This window comes from Fukomys damarensis, unplaced genomic scaffold, assembly GCF_012274545.1.
Source record: "Fukomys damarensis isolate Sample0158 unplaced genomic scaffold, DMR_v1.0_HiC HiC_scaffold_38, whole genome shotgun sequence".
NCBI classification, from domain to species: Eukaryota; Metazoa; Chordata; class Mammalia; order Rodentia; family Bathyergidae; genus Fukomys; species Fukomys damarensis.
In genome coordinates this window covers 36117638-36136594 of record NW_022900950.1, presented here as the reverse complement: position 1 = coordinate 36136594, position 18957 = coordinate 36117638, and the positions used below count along the sequence as shown (strand labels likewise).

General features: G+C 36.0%; 1 protein-coding gene and 2 pseudogenes across 1 annotated transcript in view; 1 reads left to right on the top strand and 2 right to left on the bottom strand.

Moving 5' to 3' along the window:
* Positions 1–18957, top strand: part of N4bp2l2 (NEDD4 binding protein 2 like 2) — a 142475-nt gene that overhangs the window by 80331 nt on the left and 43187 nt on the right.
* Positions 3254–3491, bottom strand: LOC104862151 (annotated as a pseudogene).
* Positions 6340–7046, bottom strand: LOC104862174 (annotated as a pseudogene).

Below are 18957 nucleotides of genomic sequence, written 5' to 3'. Positions count from 1 at the left end.
GGCAAGGTGAAATCTCAGTGTTTTTTTCATCTGCATCTCTCGAATGACCAGTGATGTTGAACATTTTTCATATATTTATTTGCTGCTTTTACTTGTTTGCCTGAGAAATGTCTATTCATTTAGATGCCCATTTTTGAATTGGGTCTCTATATTTGGGGGATCTGTTTGGCTGTTTGTTTTTCGTAGGTGGCTTTTATCAGGTTGAGATAAAGATCATCTGTTCCAATTTTCTGTAGGGTTTTTTTTATCATGGATGGTTGTTGAATTTTGTTAAATGTTTTTTCTTCATTTATTGAGATGATCATATGGTTTTTGTCCTTGCTCTGTTAACATAGTGCATTGCATTTATTGATTTGCTTATGTTGAACCATTCCTGCATCCCTAGGATTTATCCTGTTTGTTAGGGCATATAATCTTCTTCATGATTTTCTGAATTCTCCTTGCCAGTATCCTCTTCCTCCTCCTCCTCTTCTTCTTCCTATGTTCTTCCTCTTCCTCCCCTTCCTCCTCCTCCTCCTCCTCCTCCTCTTCTTCTTCTTCACTGGGGATTGAACTCAGGACTTTGCCCTTTCAAGGCAGGCAGAGGTCCCACTGCCCTCCCTGGCCCTCCATTATCTTTTTTGTCTAGGTGTGTTTATTCACTCAAAAATCTAGTTTTTGTTTATGTTTGGTTTATTGAAACTTTTAAAAAATCTTATTGAGTTTATTGGTACTTTTTAAGTATACAGCACAGTTACATTCATCATTGGGATCTTGTACCCTTACATGACAGATCTTGGTTCTCATTTTTCCCCAATACCCCTGCCCTCCCTTCACCCCCTCCACCCTCCCCTATTTACAAAGACTTTGTTCCCATTTTTTCCTTTTCTCATATTTTTCTTGTCCCTTATTTCCTTTTCCCTACCCTTCCCACTTCCCCTACACCTTTAACCCTTTACTTCCTATTTCACATTATCAGTTATACAATTTGTATACAGTTATACAATTTACACTTTACGTTTTTCACAGCAGAGAAACTATTTGGTATTTACATGTGTGTCTTAATTATTTCACTTAAGAGTATGAACTCAAAATGCAAAAATGGCTATTTTTGTTTGAAAACAACTTTTATCTCCTTGAGAATGATGGAAAATGCCAACTATGTTATGAGAAATTTCAGTTTGGCAGGACATTTTTGGGGTGCTAGAGATCGAGGCAAAGACCAGGGGCCATTAAGTGATATGCCCAAGTCCCAGTGCCTTCTTAAATTCCTTGTGGAGGTTGATGGGTACCTACCTCATGAGTAGCCAGATGTCACTGGTTAAGTAAGGTATCTAACAAAAGATCGTGACTAATTCTTGAATAATTCCAGTCTTTGATATTGCAATAGCAGACTTTTTAGTTTATATGGCTATTTAAAAAAGAGGAATCAAATGCTATGCATGATAGTCCAAACCTGTAGCCCCATACTTAACTCTGAGAGGCTGAGACAAAAGGATCATGTCTTTGAGCCCAGCCTGGGTAACTCAGCAAGACCCTGAAGCACTTCTCTTGCATGTCCTCATTTTTTCCCCTTAAATTCTTTTGTTGGTACTTTTTAGGTATACAGTACATTTACATTCATCATTGGGAATTTGTACCTTCACATGATGTATCTTGGTTCTTATTTTTACCCCCTTCCCTGCCCTCTCTTCAACTCCTCACCCCTCCCTATTTGCAAAGGGTTTTTTTCCATTTTTTTTCTTTTCTCATATTATTTTCCTTTCCCTTCATTCCTTTTCCTTTCCCCTCCCACTTCCTGTACCCCTGTGGACCTTTCCTTCCAATTTCACATTAGCGATTACTCATTTTAATCCTTATTTACACTTTTAGTATCTCATACTAGAGAAACTATTTTGTATTTACACATGTGTGTCCTATTTATTTTACTTAAGAGTATTCCTCAGTGTGCATCCACTTAGTTATAAATGTCTCTAATTCTTCATTCTTTATGGATAAGTAGTACTCCATTTCATTAAAAAAAAAAAAAAACACACATTTTCTTTATCCAGTCTCCAGTTGATGGGCACTTGGGCTGTTTCTAAGCTTTAGCTATTACAAACTGTGCTGCTATAAACATGGGTGTGAATATATCACTGTGGTATGATTCTTTTAATTCTTTTGGGGAGATACCCAGTAGAGGAATAACTGGGTCAAATGGGACCTCTAACCCTAGTTTTTTTAGGTAAAAGTTGGGTCCACTGTGGTTTGGTACATATATTTTCAATTATTATCTCTTCCTATTGTATAGTTTCATTAACTAATATGTATTGTTCTTCTTTGTCTCTTTCATCAGCTTTAGGTTAAAGTCCACTTTGTCTGAAAATAGGATAGCTTCTCCTGCTTTTGCGGGGAGGGGGGAATTCTTGTTTTATTAAATGTTGTTTTCTATTCTTTGATTTTTAGTCTGTGAATTTCTTTTTGTGTTAGATGTTTTTCTTGTATACAGCATACCACTGAATTTTGTTTCTTGATCCATTTTGATAATCTGTGTATTTTGATTGGTGAATTGAGTCCATTCACATTGATAATTAAATTTGATAAGTATTGAATTAATCCTTTCATTGTATTTTGATTTCTTCCCCTTCTACTTAATTGCCAATCCAACATGATGTATTCATTCTATTGTATCTTTTGGCATTGATATCTTCATTGTTTCTTTCTCAGATGTTCTTGAGACTGTTTTGGAATATTGGCTTGGTAGTCATCAATTTCTTTAGGTTCTCTTTATCATGGTAATATCTTATTTTCCCTTGAGTTTTGAAAGATAATTTTGCAGAATCAATCTATGTTGGAAGTTGCTTTTTTAAAGTGCTTGTAGCATTTCATACCAAATATTTTAAAGTCTTTGTTGAGAACCTGTTGTAACACTGATGGATTTTCCTTTATACCTGTTTCATTGCTTTTCTCTAACAGCTTTAAGATTCTGTTCTTGTGTTGGATTTCTGGTACTTTATTATGTGGCATGGCTTTTTTTTCCCCCCTGATCATGGCTATCCAGGGTATCTCACTTATCTGTATGTTAAATTCTTTTTCCACATCTGGAAAGTGTTCTGCTATTACTTCTACAAACAGGTTTCTTATGCCCTTTGTACAGGCTTCTAATTTCTTTTCTTTTTGTAGGGGGATGGCATACATCTGCCTTTATTGTGAGCAGCAGGTGGGAGATTCTTACAACAGTAAAACAATTAATTTACAGAAACAGGGGTTTTGTGAAGCCACCTGGGGTACCCACTTATACGTAGATGCCAACCCAGAGCAGAAGGAAGAGGACGCCAAAGCCCATGAAGAGCGAGGCCACCAGGGAGATGAGGAACTCTTTGTAGATGTCCCGCGTGTACTTGGTGGCGTTGACCTCTTAGATGAAGAACCAGGCAGTGAAGAACATGCCAGTGGCCAGGAGCTCCACAGTCAGATGGCGGAAGACAGCTGGGTTGACAGCTGGTGTATCTGCTCATGGCTTTGAGCTCCATTTCACCCTACACAGGCCAAGCCACCACTTGCAACCGGAAAAACTTCTAATTTCTTATTAACTCTAATTACTCTTATGTTAGTGTTTGAGATATCTGTCAGTGGTTCGATCAATTTTTCATGTTCCTTTGCATTTTAATGGTTTATTTCATTAATAGATTACTAACCTCCACTATGTCTTTTAGATCTGACACTTGCTCACTTTGGTTGCTTTTGCTCCCCATACTTTCAGTCATATTTTTAATTTCCTAGATTTCTGTTTGGAACTTTTTTATAGATTCCTATTCTTTTCTACAGAGTGCATTCATGACTTGCCTCTCTTCTTTAGCTCCACTAGATTTTTTTAGTGTCTTCTCTAGATGTGCTGATCATTTGTTTCATTTGGGTCATTATCTGTTTAGTTATATCTTCTATGAATTTGCCAAGCACCTTATTGAACTATTTTATTATTTCAGTTCATTGCAAATATTTCTCCTGTGTAGCTTTTGATTTCCTCCCTCTCAGTAACCTCCTGGATTGGCTTTTGGGTGAGTTGGAGCTGGAAATTTGGGAAATTTTTTTTACTTTATCTTCTCATGCTTTGTTTGTTCGCTTCCTGCTTACTTTGTTTTGCTTGGGTTTGCAGCTTTTTTAACCTAGTGCCCCATCCTTTGGGAATGACCTACATTATTGTTTAGAACCTCTTGGCAATCTCGATATTGGCATACAGAGAAAACCAATTGACAACACCAACTGTGTTACTTGGCTATAGTAGTAAAGTGAGCAATAACATGGCATCAAATATAAGCTGGTGACTCACAAATTCTAATATTTATGTAACTTCCCTTAACCAGAGCAAACAGGTGTATGATTTTAGTGCATACACTTTATATACACTGGATAATGACCTATCATAAATCATACTGCTAGTTTCTGCTGGATATAGGCAACAGTGCAAATCTCAAGAAGACCACTAGACTAACTGCCATATCTTTCAAATCCACTCCTTCTAATGTTTTCACTCACCAAACATGGCCCTCTCACCACAGAGTACAGGCCCCATGAACTTCCTGGCCTGAGCTTAAGCTTCTCAGGGGATCTTTGAAGATTTCTGTCTAGCTCTCATGCTCTCCAAGCCTGTCTCCCAAGACTGTCTCTTACCCCGTCTCTTCAATAGGGTAATGCTTCAGTCCTAGAGTGAAACTCTTTTCCTAGGTGTTGATCTCATCCTCAGGTTCATCTTTTGGTTGTCACCTCTGTACCTTGTGCTGAGTAGAACCAACATACACAGGCAGCTAGGATATGGTAGTTTGTAACCTTCTTCATCTCAGGACTCATGAAGTGACTGGTATTTGGGGGCAGGATGGGGCCTCTTTCTTCCACTCCTGGAAGATGCACGAAGTGGTAGATGTCAGCAGTAGCAGAAGTTCTTAATTCTTTTGGAAATGTGTTGAAGAGTAGTATATCCTTGTCAAATTGTATTTCTGTGGTTAGTCTTTTGAACAATCTTCATACTGATTTTCATAGTGGTCGTACAAGTTTACATTCCCACCAACAATAAATAAGACTCCTCTCTCCATCTTTGCCACCATTAATTGTTTGTGTGTGTGTGTTTGTTAAAAATACATATTGCAATGAGTCTGTAGCTCACTTCGGTTATATTACCCTTTTTTGTAAGCTTCTCAGTTTTTATGTTTTATTAGTTTATAGTACATAATTATTACATTCTTTATAGGGAGTTGGTACATGTACATAACGCATCTTAATTCTCTTTATTATTTCATTCTCCTTCCCTCTGTCCTCCCTTTTTCTTTTTCTTTTTTGTTAAGTTTTTTGGTATATTTTAGGTATACAACACAGTTATATTCATCATTAGAATCTTGTATCTTTACATGATTTATCTTGGTCCTTATTTTTTCCCCATTCCCCTGCCCTCCCTTCACCCTCTCCACCCTTCCTTATTTACAAGGACTTTGTGTCCATGTTTTTCCTTTTCTCATATTTTTTCTTTCCCCTTCTTTCCTTTTCCTTATCTCTCCCCTTTTCTATCTCTTGGTCTCCTTTCCTTTTGCAACGTAGCCATTTTAACAATATTAATTCTGCTTATCCAAGAGCAAGGGATATCTCTCGGTTTTCCAAAGTAATCTTTACTTTCTTTATTCAGAATTTTCTATAATTTTCGTTATAGAGGTCTTTCACTTCCCTGCATATGTTGATTCATAAATATTTATTTTTTTATTTTATTGTTTTATTACTTCCAGAATAGAGCCCTCCAAAGCATCCACAAAATAATGCATGGTGCTCCCCTTAGAGGAATGGATGGGTAGCAGACATTATAAATTTTTGTACCTGACTTTGGATAATACAAACCATGGCCTTACTTACTGATAATTGAATTGGCCAATGAAAATTTAAACCTACAGAGATAAGAACCAAAGCCCCAGATTATTCTCTTGCCCAAAGTCAATTGTTCCCCAAATCTCATTAATCAACTTAACCACCTATAATTAAGAAATTTATCGGTGGTGCTGCCATCTGCCTTGCAAGCACAACGTCCTGAGTTCAATCCTCAGTACCAAAAAAAAAAAAAAGAAAAAGTTAAAAGTAAGATTCTGGATTTCAACATAGACTAATTCAGAGTTTTTGCATAATGTATCTCTGTGCTTGAGCCTCTCCTCAAATACCTGTGTGCGTGGGCTCCTCTCTGTCGCCTTCAAATCTCTGCCTAAAAGTCATGGTCATACTTCTTCTTTTTCTATTTTTATTTCCTTCCTTTTTTTTGGTACCAGGGATCGAACTTGGGACCTTGTGCTTGCAGAGCAGGCAGTGGAACCACACTGAGTTAAATCCTTGGCCCTCCTTCCTTCCTTTTCATTTGAAAACTTTATTTAGAAGATTTTTCATGAGGGACATTACAGAGGAATCTTTGGGATCAAGTGTAAATGTTACATGAATTTCACTTTTTGCCATCAGCTTCTTCAGAATCTTTGTATTCTGGGGAATACTCTTAATCTTTTGAGCTGTTGGGAAAAAGTATGGGCCTAAAGGCTTCAACTGTCATGAGACCTAACTTCATTACATCAGTGTTATACGCATAAAGCATCACAGGGATTGGTCATACTTGACAGTAACTCACTCGACTGCTGCAGGAAACTCATGCACAATATTCAGTTGTTTGAGCAGAGAGTATTTGAAGTTCTGTGTTTCCAGGACTTTTAGGAAAGGAGAAGGAAGGCAGCCAGTAGATTTGGAGATTTTTATAGTCAGTAACATTCCCTCACATAAGAAGTTACCTGCATGTTCTTCTTTGGGCAAAAGCTGAAAACCTTTTCCAGCTACTGATACCGTTGATCTGCAAATGAAGCAACTACACTGAAAGGAAAACCAAAGGATTTGATTCAAGATGGTAAAACACACAGCAAGCTTCTGTGTATATATATTGCATTGCTCCAAATTATTCACTCCAGAGTTTAGCACAACCAACTTCTTCCCAGACTCTTGAATTCATGACAAAACGGTATTGCATTATTTTCTAGAGCGATTATAAATTTGGAGCAAGGATATTTTTTGAGCAGGGAGAGTTCAGAAATATTTTTGTTTGTCTTAGAAGAACCCACGTCTCCTCTTCTTCTGGACTTCCCAGTTCTTGGGTATCTCCCTCCACTCCTTCTCTCCCTCTTCCCCCACCTTTCTCTCCCTCTTCCCTCCTTGTCCTCAACCTTGTCCTCCTCATCCTGCATGCCACGGCCATGGGGGAGGTCCAGCTCTTTTTTTTGAGGCAGGGTCTTGCTCTGTATTCCAGACTGACCTTGAATTCATCATGTAGCCTATGCTGGCTTTGAACTTGCAGCAATCCTCCTGTCTCAGTCTTCTAAGTGTTGAGATTATAGGCATGTGCCATTACGGCTCCTAGGTATTTAATTTTTTTGAAGTTATTGTGAATGGAATTATTTTTCTGATTTCCTTCTTGGTAGTTTCATCCTTTGGGGAATGTAGAAAATGGCTCAGTTCTTTAAATTTCCCTTGAATGTGAGGAAATAAAAAGAACCAAAACTGCTCTTCATGCATATCTGTAGTTTTATGGAAAAAAAATAATCAGCACAGTAAAATGGGAAGTACTACTGAGTATACAGTATTTAATGAGTAAGGACCATAAAAATAGAAGTCTCCTTAGCGTTAACTTTTCTTTCTCTGAATTACTGACATGGTCTTTCTCTGTAATTTTTAGCCTACATCTCTTAGAACAGTTTTAGGTTTACAGAAAATTTGAGCAGATAGTACAGAGTTCCTATAGAATCCCTCTCTTGGTCACTTTTAATCTACACAATCCTGCACTTTTAATCTGAACAATCCTGCACTTTTCTTCTTAATGCCGCCCATAATATGATATTATTTTTGTTATGTAAACCAGTTTATAGAAAATCATACCTCCTGGATTTATGTAATTATTTTCCCCATGGTGTCATCAACATCCTTATCTAACCTCTACCTTTCTTATAAAGTGGCAGTTAGGCCTAGAGGCTTTGTTATGTTTCTAGCAAAAATTCCTGCTAATGTTCCCTGTGTCCCCATCCCCTTCTCTTCTCTTTCGTTCCTCTGTCCTAGAAACTGAACCCAGGGCTTTGTACTGAGCGCTGCTCCCAGAAATCCCCACACCCTCAGTTTGTTTTATTGTTTTGAGACAGGGTCTTACTAAAATTTCCAGTCTGGCCTTGAAATTGTGATCCTCCTGCTTCAGCCCCCAGCAGTTGGGATTATAGGCATGCAGCACCAGCCCAAATATACTTGTTTTTTCCTCTTGTGGTACCAGGGATCAAACTCAGGATGTTGAGCTTGCAAGGCAGGCACAACACCACTGGGCTACATCCCCACCCCCGCTTTTTCCCCCAAACGTACTTTTGTATATTGTATGTGTATTCCATATATTGGAGTACTTTTGGATTGCAATTCTGACATTTTATTTCAGCTTTTATTTTTTATTTTCTCTCATTTGAAAATATTCTAAAACATATCTTTTCTTATTCAGTTTATTGATGAAAATACTGACAGAACAGAAGAAAAAATTATCAAATTTTTGGCTGTCTTATCTTACAATGTCTGGGATACAGTACCACTCAAAGTAGCATTCAATAAATAAATGTCCACTGAGTTGTTTTTTTTTTTTTTTTTTTTTTTTTTTTTTTTTTGAGATTGGCTTTTCATTGTACGATCTTACTATTTCAGTGTCTCAGTGTTCTGGGATTATAGGTATGTGCTCCACCCTCAATTAAAAGTTCTTATTTTTAGTGTAAACAACTGTATCAATCTTTTCCATTGATGTCTTTTAAAAAATGTATTTAAGAACTCTTTTCCCAAGGAAAGAAACAAAAATCTATTGTCATATTTTTCTTCTAAAAATTTTAAACATAAACCCTTCAATCCTTCTCAGGTGCTTTGTTTGTTTATTTGTTTGTTTGTTTCTCCACTACTGGGATTCAAACTCAGGACCTTGTCCTTGCCAAGCAGGCAAGGTGCCACTGAGCTAAATAAATCCCTGCCCCTGTCAGTTTTATTTTTATGTATAGTGTAAAATGGATCAATTTCAATTCTTTCCGTGTGATAAACTGTTGTACCAGAACTTTCTCCCCATTTGTCTGCATTTCCTTCTCTTCAGAAATCAGATTTGTACAGATATATGTCTATTTCTAGACCCTCTCTATATTCCATTCCATTCATTTTTTGTAGGAGTTCTACTCCAGTACCCTAATGACTTTATTTGTACAAGTCTTCTATTCAAGAACATGAATTCCCCCAGTCTTATTTTCTTTTTATCTCATTTGCTGTTTTCTCTGCTCCTGATCCCATGCTGTTTCAAGTATTACAGCTTTCTAATAAGGCTTGATATGGTAGGAAAAGTCAACTTCTGGCCTTCTGGCCTAACATATACATACACCTCATTATATTTTACAAATGGCTTTGTCATATTTAGCTATTTGATTTTCTACATAAATTTTAAAATTGTTGAATTTCATAAAAAATTGTCAAGATTTTGACTAAATTTATTTAAAGTTTATAGGAAAATTTGGAGAGTAGTGACATTTTAAAATTATTTGGTCTTCTAATTCAAAACCGTACTGATTTTTAAAAACTTTTTGGGGTCTACTTTAACATCTTTCAATAAAGACATAATTATCTTTATAAAAGATCATGTATTTTTATATTTATTTCTATATATCTTTTGTTACTGTGATAAAGTATTTATGCACAGTTTTTCAAAGTGCATTTTCTGATTTTTACTGGAATGTGGAGTTGACTTCTGTTTTCTGTATGTAAGTGTTTTGTTCCTCAGTTCCTCTTTTACTTTCTCTTTCTTTTATGTTAGATAACTTCCAGTGTATCATTTTGGGTCTTTTTTTTGAGGCAAAGTCTCCATTTGTAGTTGAGACTGCCCTGGAACTCACTATGTAGCCCAGGCTGGTCTTGAACTCATGGTGATCCTCCTGCCTCAGCCTCCCGATGCTGGGATTACAGGTGTGTGCCACCACAACCAGCTGAGTCCTTTATTTTCCTTTTACTACATACTTAAAATTATTTTCTTAGTGGTTGCATTGAGGTTAAAATCAATTTATAAGAATATATTTACAATTAATACATTTTCAATAAGATGCTTAAATAACTGTAATCCGATTCTGTCCTACTAGAGTTTGTTATTTTGTTTGTTGTAATTATTGTTGAATGTCTTTTCTGCACTAATTGTGTAAGGCCTGTATTCTTTGTTTTATGTGCCAGTTGAAGACTTTGTTCCTTTAGCTGAGTAGCAGCTAGTGATTCATCAGTTTTCCTTAAATATCTGGAACAACAACAATAAATCCAGCTTTGCTGGTAGGTTCTGTTGTGTGTTTTGCACACATTCCACACTAAGGCTGTTTACATTTCTCATCTAGTCTTCACTTCCTGAATGTGTAGCATTTGGGTGACTGCCAGAAGTGAGAGATTAGGATCTTTTCCAGTTGTTTCTGAGCACAAACCTAGATTAGGCATCATGGCCATGTTTCAGGGGTCTCATTCTCTAAAGTATGTCACTTTCCAGCCTTTCTGTTTAAGTGTTTTGTCGTGTTTTACCCTAATTCTTATACCTTTCCTCCATTACAGTAGTTAAAGCACTTGCCTTTAAATGTGTTCACCAAACGCTTCTTCCCATGCCTTGCAAAAAGCTGCCTTAGCCCAAATGTTTCAAGTTAGTCAAAATACAGGCAAGGCCTTTAGCTAGGGAAGCCACCGGAGAGACGTCAAAGCCACCACAGTTATTTGAGGATAAAGTCCTTTCTGCTACCTCTCATACAAGAAACTTGTATGGGGAGGCTCTTTGTTGTCTTTAGGACCAACACTGTCTTTGAAACAGGAGACAGGCTAAATTAAAAACACCACAAATCTCGCTCACTGAGACTATTTTTTTTTTTCCCTTGGATTAAGCACTCGCCTGGTTGCTGTAAACTCTTGATTGGGTTTCAGAATTCTTTTTTTTTTTTTGGTTTTTTTGAGACAGGGTCTCACTATGTAGTTGAGACTGACCTGGAACTCACTATGTAGTCCAGGCTGGTCTCGAACTCATAGCGATCCTCCTGCCTCAGCCTCCCAAGTGCTAGGATTACCGGCGTGAGCCACCACACCCGGCTGCTTTTCAGAATTCTGATAAAGTTAATTTTGACAGTCATTGCTAATTTATACACTGTGTCTGTGGGATAGGCTTTTGGAGTTTATAACTGACAGCTTTGCTGCTGTCACTCAAGAAGTTGACTTTGAAATTTTTATTTTAAAAATAAATAAATACATGTTTGCAGTATGTAATGATTACATTCATTGTGAGTAGTTGGTAGCACATCTTAATTCTTACTGCATTCCCTTCTCCTTCCTTCTCACCTTCCTTTCCATCTCTTGGTTCCCTTTCCACTTGTAAAATATCTGTCTCCCTTCCTGTTAACTGTCTTTTATTTTGCTCTTCAACTTTATTGCACTGTGATATTTAAGCTCATGTTCTTATATATTTCACTTAAAATTATCGTCTCAAAGTGCATCTGTATCTCTACAAATGATTCAGTTTTATCCCACTTTATGGCAGAGTAGTATTCCATTGGGTATAAATGCCACATTTTCTTTATCCATTCATCTGTTGGTGGACATAGAGGCTGCTGCCAAGATTTAGAATTTTTACTTTTAATTGTTTGAGGAATCCGATACTGATTTCCATTAGTGGTGTACTAGTTTACTTTCCCATCAGTGATGTAGAAGGGTTCCTTTTCCCCTGCAGCCTTGCCAGCATTTGTTATCTGATTTCTTGATGATGATCATTCTTGCTGGAGTAAAGTAGAATGCCAGTGTTTTTATTTGCATTTCACTAATGGCCAGAGATGTTGAGTATTTTTTCATGTATTTATTGGCCATTTTGTACTTATTCTGAGAAGTATCTATTCATTTAAGGTCCGCATTTTAAAACTTTTTGGGGGTCTAACTTTTAATATTTTTTTACATTTTAAATATTAGTGATCTATCCAAGGGATAACTGACAACATTTTTTCCCATTCTGTAGGTTGTCTTTTCATTCTTTTGGTGTTTGCTGTGCAAAAGCTTCTTAATTTGATATGATATCATGTTGATCCTTGATGTTACTGTGCAATTGAGATTCTGTTCATAAAGTCCTCACCAATGCCTGTATCTTCAAGAGTTTTACCTATTAGTTTAATACATATATGGTGAGAGATATGGAGATTTAATCTTTTAAATGTGTATAGCCTATTTTGCCAGCACCATTTGTTAAAGAGGTTGTCTTTCTTTCACCATAAGTTTTTTTACTGCTTTGTCAAAGAATGAAAGATGCAGTGTGGCTGCAGTTGTTTCTGCATTCTCTATTCTGTTTTTGTGCCAGTACCATGCTGTTTTTATTACTGTGACTTTGGAATATAATTTGAATTTCAGGCTTGTGATGCTTCCTTCTTTGCTCTTATTGCCTAGGGTTACTTTTTCTATTCTTGGTCTTTTCTGGTTCCATTTAAATTTTAAGATTGTTTTCTCTAGCTCTGTGGTGAATACTGTTGATAGTTTGATTGAAACTGCATTGAATGTATATATCACTTTTGGAATATGGCTTTTGACAATTTTGGTTCTGGTCATCTAGAAACAGTATATCTTTCCATTTTCTGATGTCCTCTTTGATCTTTTTTAGAGTACTGTAGTTTGTATTGTAGAGGTCTTCACTATCTGTGTTAGGTTAATACCTAAGTATTTATTTATTTATTTATTTATTTTTGGTGGTACTGGGGATCGAACTTGAGTCCTTGTGCTTACAAGGCAGGTGGTGGAACCAATGAACTAAATTCCCAGCCCAGTATTTAATTTTTTTAAAGCTATTTTGAATCATATTGTCCTTCTAATTTCTATTTCAATGGGCTCATTGTTAGTGTTCAAGAATGCAATTGATTTTTGTAAGTTGATTTTTGCATCCTGCTACCTTTCTGAATTTATTAGCTATAGGAGTCGTGGTGGAATTTTTTATAAAAGATCATGTTATGTGCAGATAAGAATAGTTTGATTTCTTCCTTTCCTACACAATATCCTTTTCTACTTTCTCTTGACTAACTCCTCTGGCTAAAGGTTCAAGTACTTCTTGAACAAAAGTGGTAACAATAGACATCCTTGTCTTCTTGATTTTGGAGGAAAAGCTTTCAGTTTTTCTCCATTTAATATGATGTTGACAGTAGGATTGTCATAAATGGCTTTTATCAGATTGAGGTAAGGTTCTTCTGTTTTTTTCAGGATTTTTAATAATGAACAAATGTTGGATTTTGTCAAAAGCTTTTTCTGTGTCTACTGAAATGACCAAGTGATTTTTATCCTTGATTCTATTTATGTGTTATATTACATTTATTGATTTGCATATGTGAGCCATCCTTACATTCCTGGAATGAAGTCTCCTTGGTCATGATATATGATCTTTTAATGATTTTTCACATTCTGTTTAACAATACCTTCTTTGGGATCTTTGCATTTATGTTCATTAAAGAGACTGGACTGTGGCTTTTTTGGTTGAGTCATTGGTTTTGAAATCAAGGTATTGCTAGCTTCCAGGAATGAGTTTCCCAGTACTCGTTCCTTTTTAGTGTCATTGAGGAGTATTAGTGTTAATTTTTCCCTAATGTTTTTATAGAATTCAGTGGTGAATCCGTTGGGTCCTAAGCTATTCTTAGTTTGTATAGTTTTTATTACTTTTTATTACTGCCTCACTTTCATTGCCTTTTTTATTATTTAGATTGTTTATATTTTCTTGGTGCAGTTTTTGGAAAGTTGCATAAATCTAGGAATTTAACCATTTTTTGGTTTCCCTGGTTTATTGAAGTATAGGTTTTCCAAGTCATTATGAACATTCTTTTGGATTTTTGGGGTTATGTGTTATGATTTCCCCTTTTTTATATCTAATTTCATTAACTTTAGTCTTTTCTTTCTTTTGCTGATAAGATTGGCCAAGGGTTTATTTTGTTTATTCTTTTGAAGAACTAACAGATCAATTAATTGATTCTTTGTATTCTTTTAGTCTCAATTTCATTACTTTCTGCTATGACCTTCATAGTTTCCTCTCAGGTGCTAGATTTGGATTTTTATTGTTCTTACTTTCTAAAATCTTGAGGTACATCATTAGGTTATTTATTTGTTTTTCACTTTGTTTCTGATTTGGGCATTCTCAGCTTTAAGTAGGTTTCGATATATTGTTTGATCTAGGAGCTGTTTAATATCTTTCTTGATTTCTTCTGTGACCTTTGATTACTCAAACACATATTATTTAATGTTCATGTGTTTGCATAATTTTGGTGGTTTCTTTTGCCAACAATTTCTAGTTTAATTGCACAATGGTCTAATAATATTAATGGAATATTTTTTATTCTTTTGTATTTATTTAATCATGCTCTAGTAAATAGCCTATTTGAGGGAAAATTTCATGTGCTGCTGAGAAGAATGTTGGGTAGAACATTCTGTAGTTATTTATTAAGTCCATATGTTTGGAGATGTAGTTCAACTCTGGTATTTCTTTGTCAAGTTTTTCTGAGGTTTACATGTCTATTTGTGTTAATGGGGTAATGAAGTCTCTCAGTATAACTGAGTTGATGTTTACTTGATCTCTTTTGGTTGTTGTTATTCTGAGATTTTTTTTATTTTTTTGGTGGGACTGGGGATCGAACTCAGGACCTGGTACTTGCAAGGCAAGCACAGTGCCTCTAAGCTAAGTTGCCAGCCCAGTTGTTGTTGTTATTCCATCTAGTCTTTATTACCTTTTACTCCATTCTACATCCCTGTGTTCTTTATAAAAAATTTTATTGGTACATATTAGATGTACAAAATGATAATGGAATTTGTACCCATACATGATATATATCTTTATTCTTTTTTCCCATTCCCTTCAAACCCTCTTCCCCTCCTTATTTTCAGAAACTTTCTTTCCATTTTTTCCTTCCATTCTTTTTCTTTCTTTTGTTCCTTCTTTCCTCTGTCCTCCTTCACATTGGAACATTTCTTCCTATTTTGTAATATGTATTATGTATTTTGCTCCTTATTTACTTTTGGTTTCTCACACCAGAGAAACCATATGGTATTTAAATATGTGTGTTTGATTTATTTCATTTAGGAGTATGACCTCAAGGTGCATCCATTTAGATAGAAAGGACTCATGCTTATCGTTCTTTATGACAGAGTAATACTCCATTATGTAAAAAAAAACCACATCTTCTTTATCCATTCATCAGTTGATAGGCATTTTGGCTGTTTACAAATGTTTGCTGTTACAAACTGTGCTGCTGTAAATATGGATGTGCATATATTTCTTTGGTATGATGCTTTTACTTCTTTTGGGAAGAGACCAAGAAGGGAAAGAGCTAGGTCAACTGGAATCTCTAGTTTTAGTTTTTTGAGGAATCTCACACTGATTTCCACAGTAATTACACCAGTCTACACCCTGACCAAGAGTGGAGAAGGGTTGCTTTTTCCCATGGCCCCAGCAACATTTGTTATTGGCTGATTTCTTGATAATATTCTTTCTGGAGTGAGATGGAATCTCAGCGTTATTTTGATATGCATCTCTCAAATGACCAGTGATACTGGATTTTTTTCATATATTTATTTGCTGTTTCTACTTCTTCATCTGAGAAGTATTTGTTAATTTCCAATGTCCATTTTTGGATTGGATCTTTAAATTTGAGGATCCTGATTTTTTTTTTCTTTTTTTTGAGTTCGGTATATATTCTAGATAGTAGTCCTGTGAGGAACAACTGGCAAATTTTTTTCTCAGTCTGTGGGTTGTTTTTTTCACTCTGTTGGTGGTTTCTTTTGCTATTCAAAAGATTTGTAATAAGCTGAGATCCCTTTTGGGGGGGTGGTTTTTTGGTTTTTTTGAGACAGGGTCTCACTATGTAGTTGAGATTGACCTGGAACTCACTATGTAGCCCAGGCTGGTCTTGGACTCACAGCAATCCTCCTGCCTCAGCCTCCCAAGTGCTGTGATTACAGGCATGTACCACCATGCCTGGCTCGGGTTGTTGATTCTTTGTGCTAGTTCCTGTGCAACTGAGGTTTTGTTCATAAAGTCTTTACCCCAATATGTTCAAGAGTTCTACCTATTCTATCTTCCAGCAGATATAGTGTTTTAATATTTATATATTTAATCCATTTTGATTTCAGTTTAGTGCATGGTGAGAGATGTGGGTGTAGTTTTAGTACTTTGCATGTGGAAAACCAGTTTGTTTTTTTTTTTGGTACTGGGAATTGAACTCAGGACCTTGCACTTATGAGGGAGGCAGTGACACCACTGAGTTAAATTCCCTGCTCCTAAGCCATTTTTTTTTTAAATACCATTTTTTAAAGAGACCACCTTTCTTCTAGTGAAGGTGTTTGGCTCTTTTGTCAAAAATACAGTGGCTGAGTGTGTTTGGAATTGTTTCTGCATCTTTTGGTGTGTTCTCTTGACTCTTGGGCTTGTTTCTTTCTTTCCTTCTTTCTTTTTTTGGTACTGGGAATTGAACTCAGGACCTTGTGCTTATGAGGCAGGTGGTAGAACCACTGAGCTAAATCCCCCACCCTTGGGTTTATTTTCTTGATGGTACTATGCTATTTTGTTTTGTTTTAAATCACAGTAGCTTTGTAGTATAACTTTAAGTCAATGATTGTGATGCCCCTGGATTGCCTTTGTTACCCAAAATTAATTTTGCTATTCTAGGTCTCTCCTGGTTTGAAATGGGTTTTAGGATTGTCTTCTCTAAATCTGTGAGATATGATATTGGTATTTTGATTGGAATTACATTAAATCTGTATAACAATTTTGGAAGTATGGCTATTTTCACTATATTGGTTCTTCATACTCAAGTACAAAGTAAGTTTTTTTCATTTTCTGATCTCGTCTTCTTTTTTTTAGAATACTGTAGTTTTCATTGAAAACTCCTTTGTTAGTTTGATTCTAAGTACTTCATTTTTTTTATGCTATTGTGAAAGGTGTTGTTCCTTAGTTTCTTGGTGAATTTGTTACTTGGGTACAGGAATGCTATTAATTTTTGAGTGTTGACTTTGTTTCCAGCTATGATGTATATATATTTTTTTCTTTTGGTACCAGGGATAGAACTCGGGTCCTTGTGCTTGTGAGGCAGGTGGTGGAACCACTGAGCTAAATGCACGGTCAGCTATGCTATTAAATGTCATTATAAAATCTAGGATTCTTTTGGTGGAATTTTGGGATCTTCTATGCACAGTATCATGTCTTCTGCAAATAGTGATAATTTAACTTCTTCTTTTCCTATCCTTGCTTCTTTCCTGTCTCTTGTCTAATTGCTCTCTTATGCTTCCAGAAGTATATTTTGTTTTGTTTTTGTTTTTGTGGTACTGGGGATCAAACTCGGGCCCCTGTGATTGCAAGGCAGGCATCAGAACCACTGAGCCAAATCCCCAGACCCAGAGGTATATTTTGAATAAGAGTGCTGATAGTGGACATCCTTATCTTGTTCCTCATTTTAGAGTGAAAGCTTTCAGTTTTTTACCATTTAGTATGATGTTGTCTGTTGGTTTGTCATAGATGCCTTTTTTTTCTTTTGGTGGTACTGGGGATCAAACTCAGGACCTCGTGCTTGAGAGGCAGGCAGGATACTGCTGAGTTAAATCCCCAGTCCTCTTAGTTGGCTTTTACTAGTTTGAGATAAAAACCATCTATTCCAGTTTTCTGTAGGTTTTTTTTTAAATCGTGAATGGGTGTTAGACTTTGTCAAATGCTTTTTCTGCATCAATTGAAAGGATCATATTTTTTTTGTCCTTGCTCTGTTAATATGATGTATTACATTTATTGATTTAAATACATTGAACCATCCCTGCATTCCTGGGATAAATCCTACTTGTTCATATGTATAATCTTTTTGATGATTTGGTGCATTCTGCTTACCATTATCTTATTGAAGCTTTATGTGCCTATGTTCATTAGGGAGATTGGTCTATAGTTCTCCTTTTTGGTGGGATTCTTCTCTATTTTTTATAATTGTTTTGATGTTTGCTTCCAGGAATGAGTTTGAGAGTATTTCTTCCTTTAATTTCATGAAAGAGTTTGAAGAGTAGTGGCATAAGATCTTCGTTAAATTTTTTGTAGAATTCAGTGGATCCATCAGGACCTGGGCTTTTCTTTGTTGGTAGGTTTTTAACTACATCTTGAACTTCACTGACTGATATTGAATTATTTAGAATATTTATAATTTCTTGATTCAGCTTTGGTAATTCATATGTATCTAGGAATCTCCATTTCTTCTGAGTTTTCCATCTCATTAGAGTATAGTTTCTTGAAGTAAATACTGATTGATCTTCTGGATTTCTGCCAGATCTGTTGAGACTTCACCCTTTCCCTTCCTAATTACATGAATTTGGGTCTTTTCTTTCCTTGTTGATAAGGTTTGTTATGAGTTTGCCAATTTTATTTAATTTTTCAAAGAACCAACTCTCCCTCCTGCCCCTGGTACTAGGGATTGAACTTGGGACCTGTGTTTTCAAGGCAGGTGCAGTGCCACTGAGCTAATTTCCCAGCCCAAGAACCAACACTTTTATTCACTTATTCTTTGTATTGTTTTCTTAGTCTCAACTGCATTAATTTGTGCTTTAATCTTTATAATTTCCTCTCTCATATGTGCTTTGGGATTGACTTGCTTTTCTTTTTCTGGGAGCTTGAGTTTCAACATTGTTATTTATTTTTGCTCCTTCTGTTTCTTTTTTCTTTGGTACCAGGGATTGAACTCAGGACCTCATGCTTGCTAGGCAGGCATTATGTTGCTGAGCTAAATCCCTGGCCCTTCTGTTTCTGATGTGGGAATTTACCACTATAAATTTCTCTCATAGGACTGCTTTCATTGCATCTCATAATATAAGTTCCAGTATGTTGTATTGGCATCATTTAATTATGTAAACTATTTTTAAAAATTTCATCTGTGAACCTTGGTGGTTCTGGAG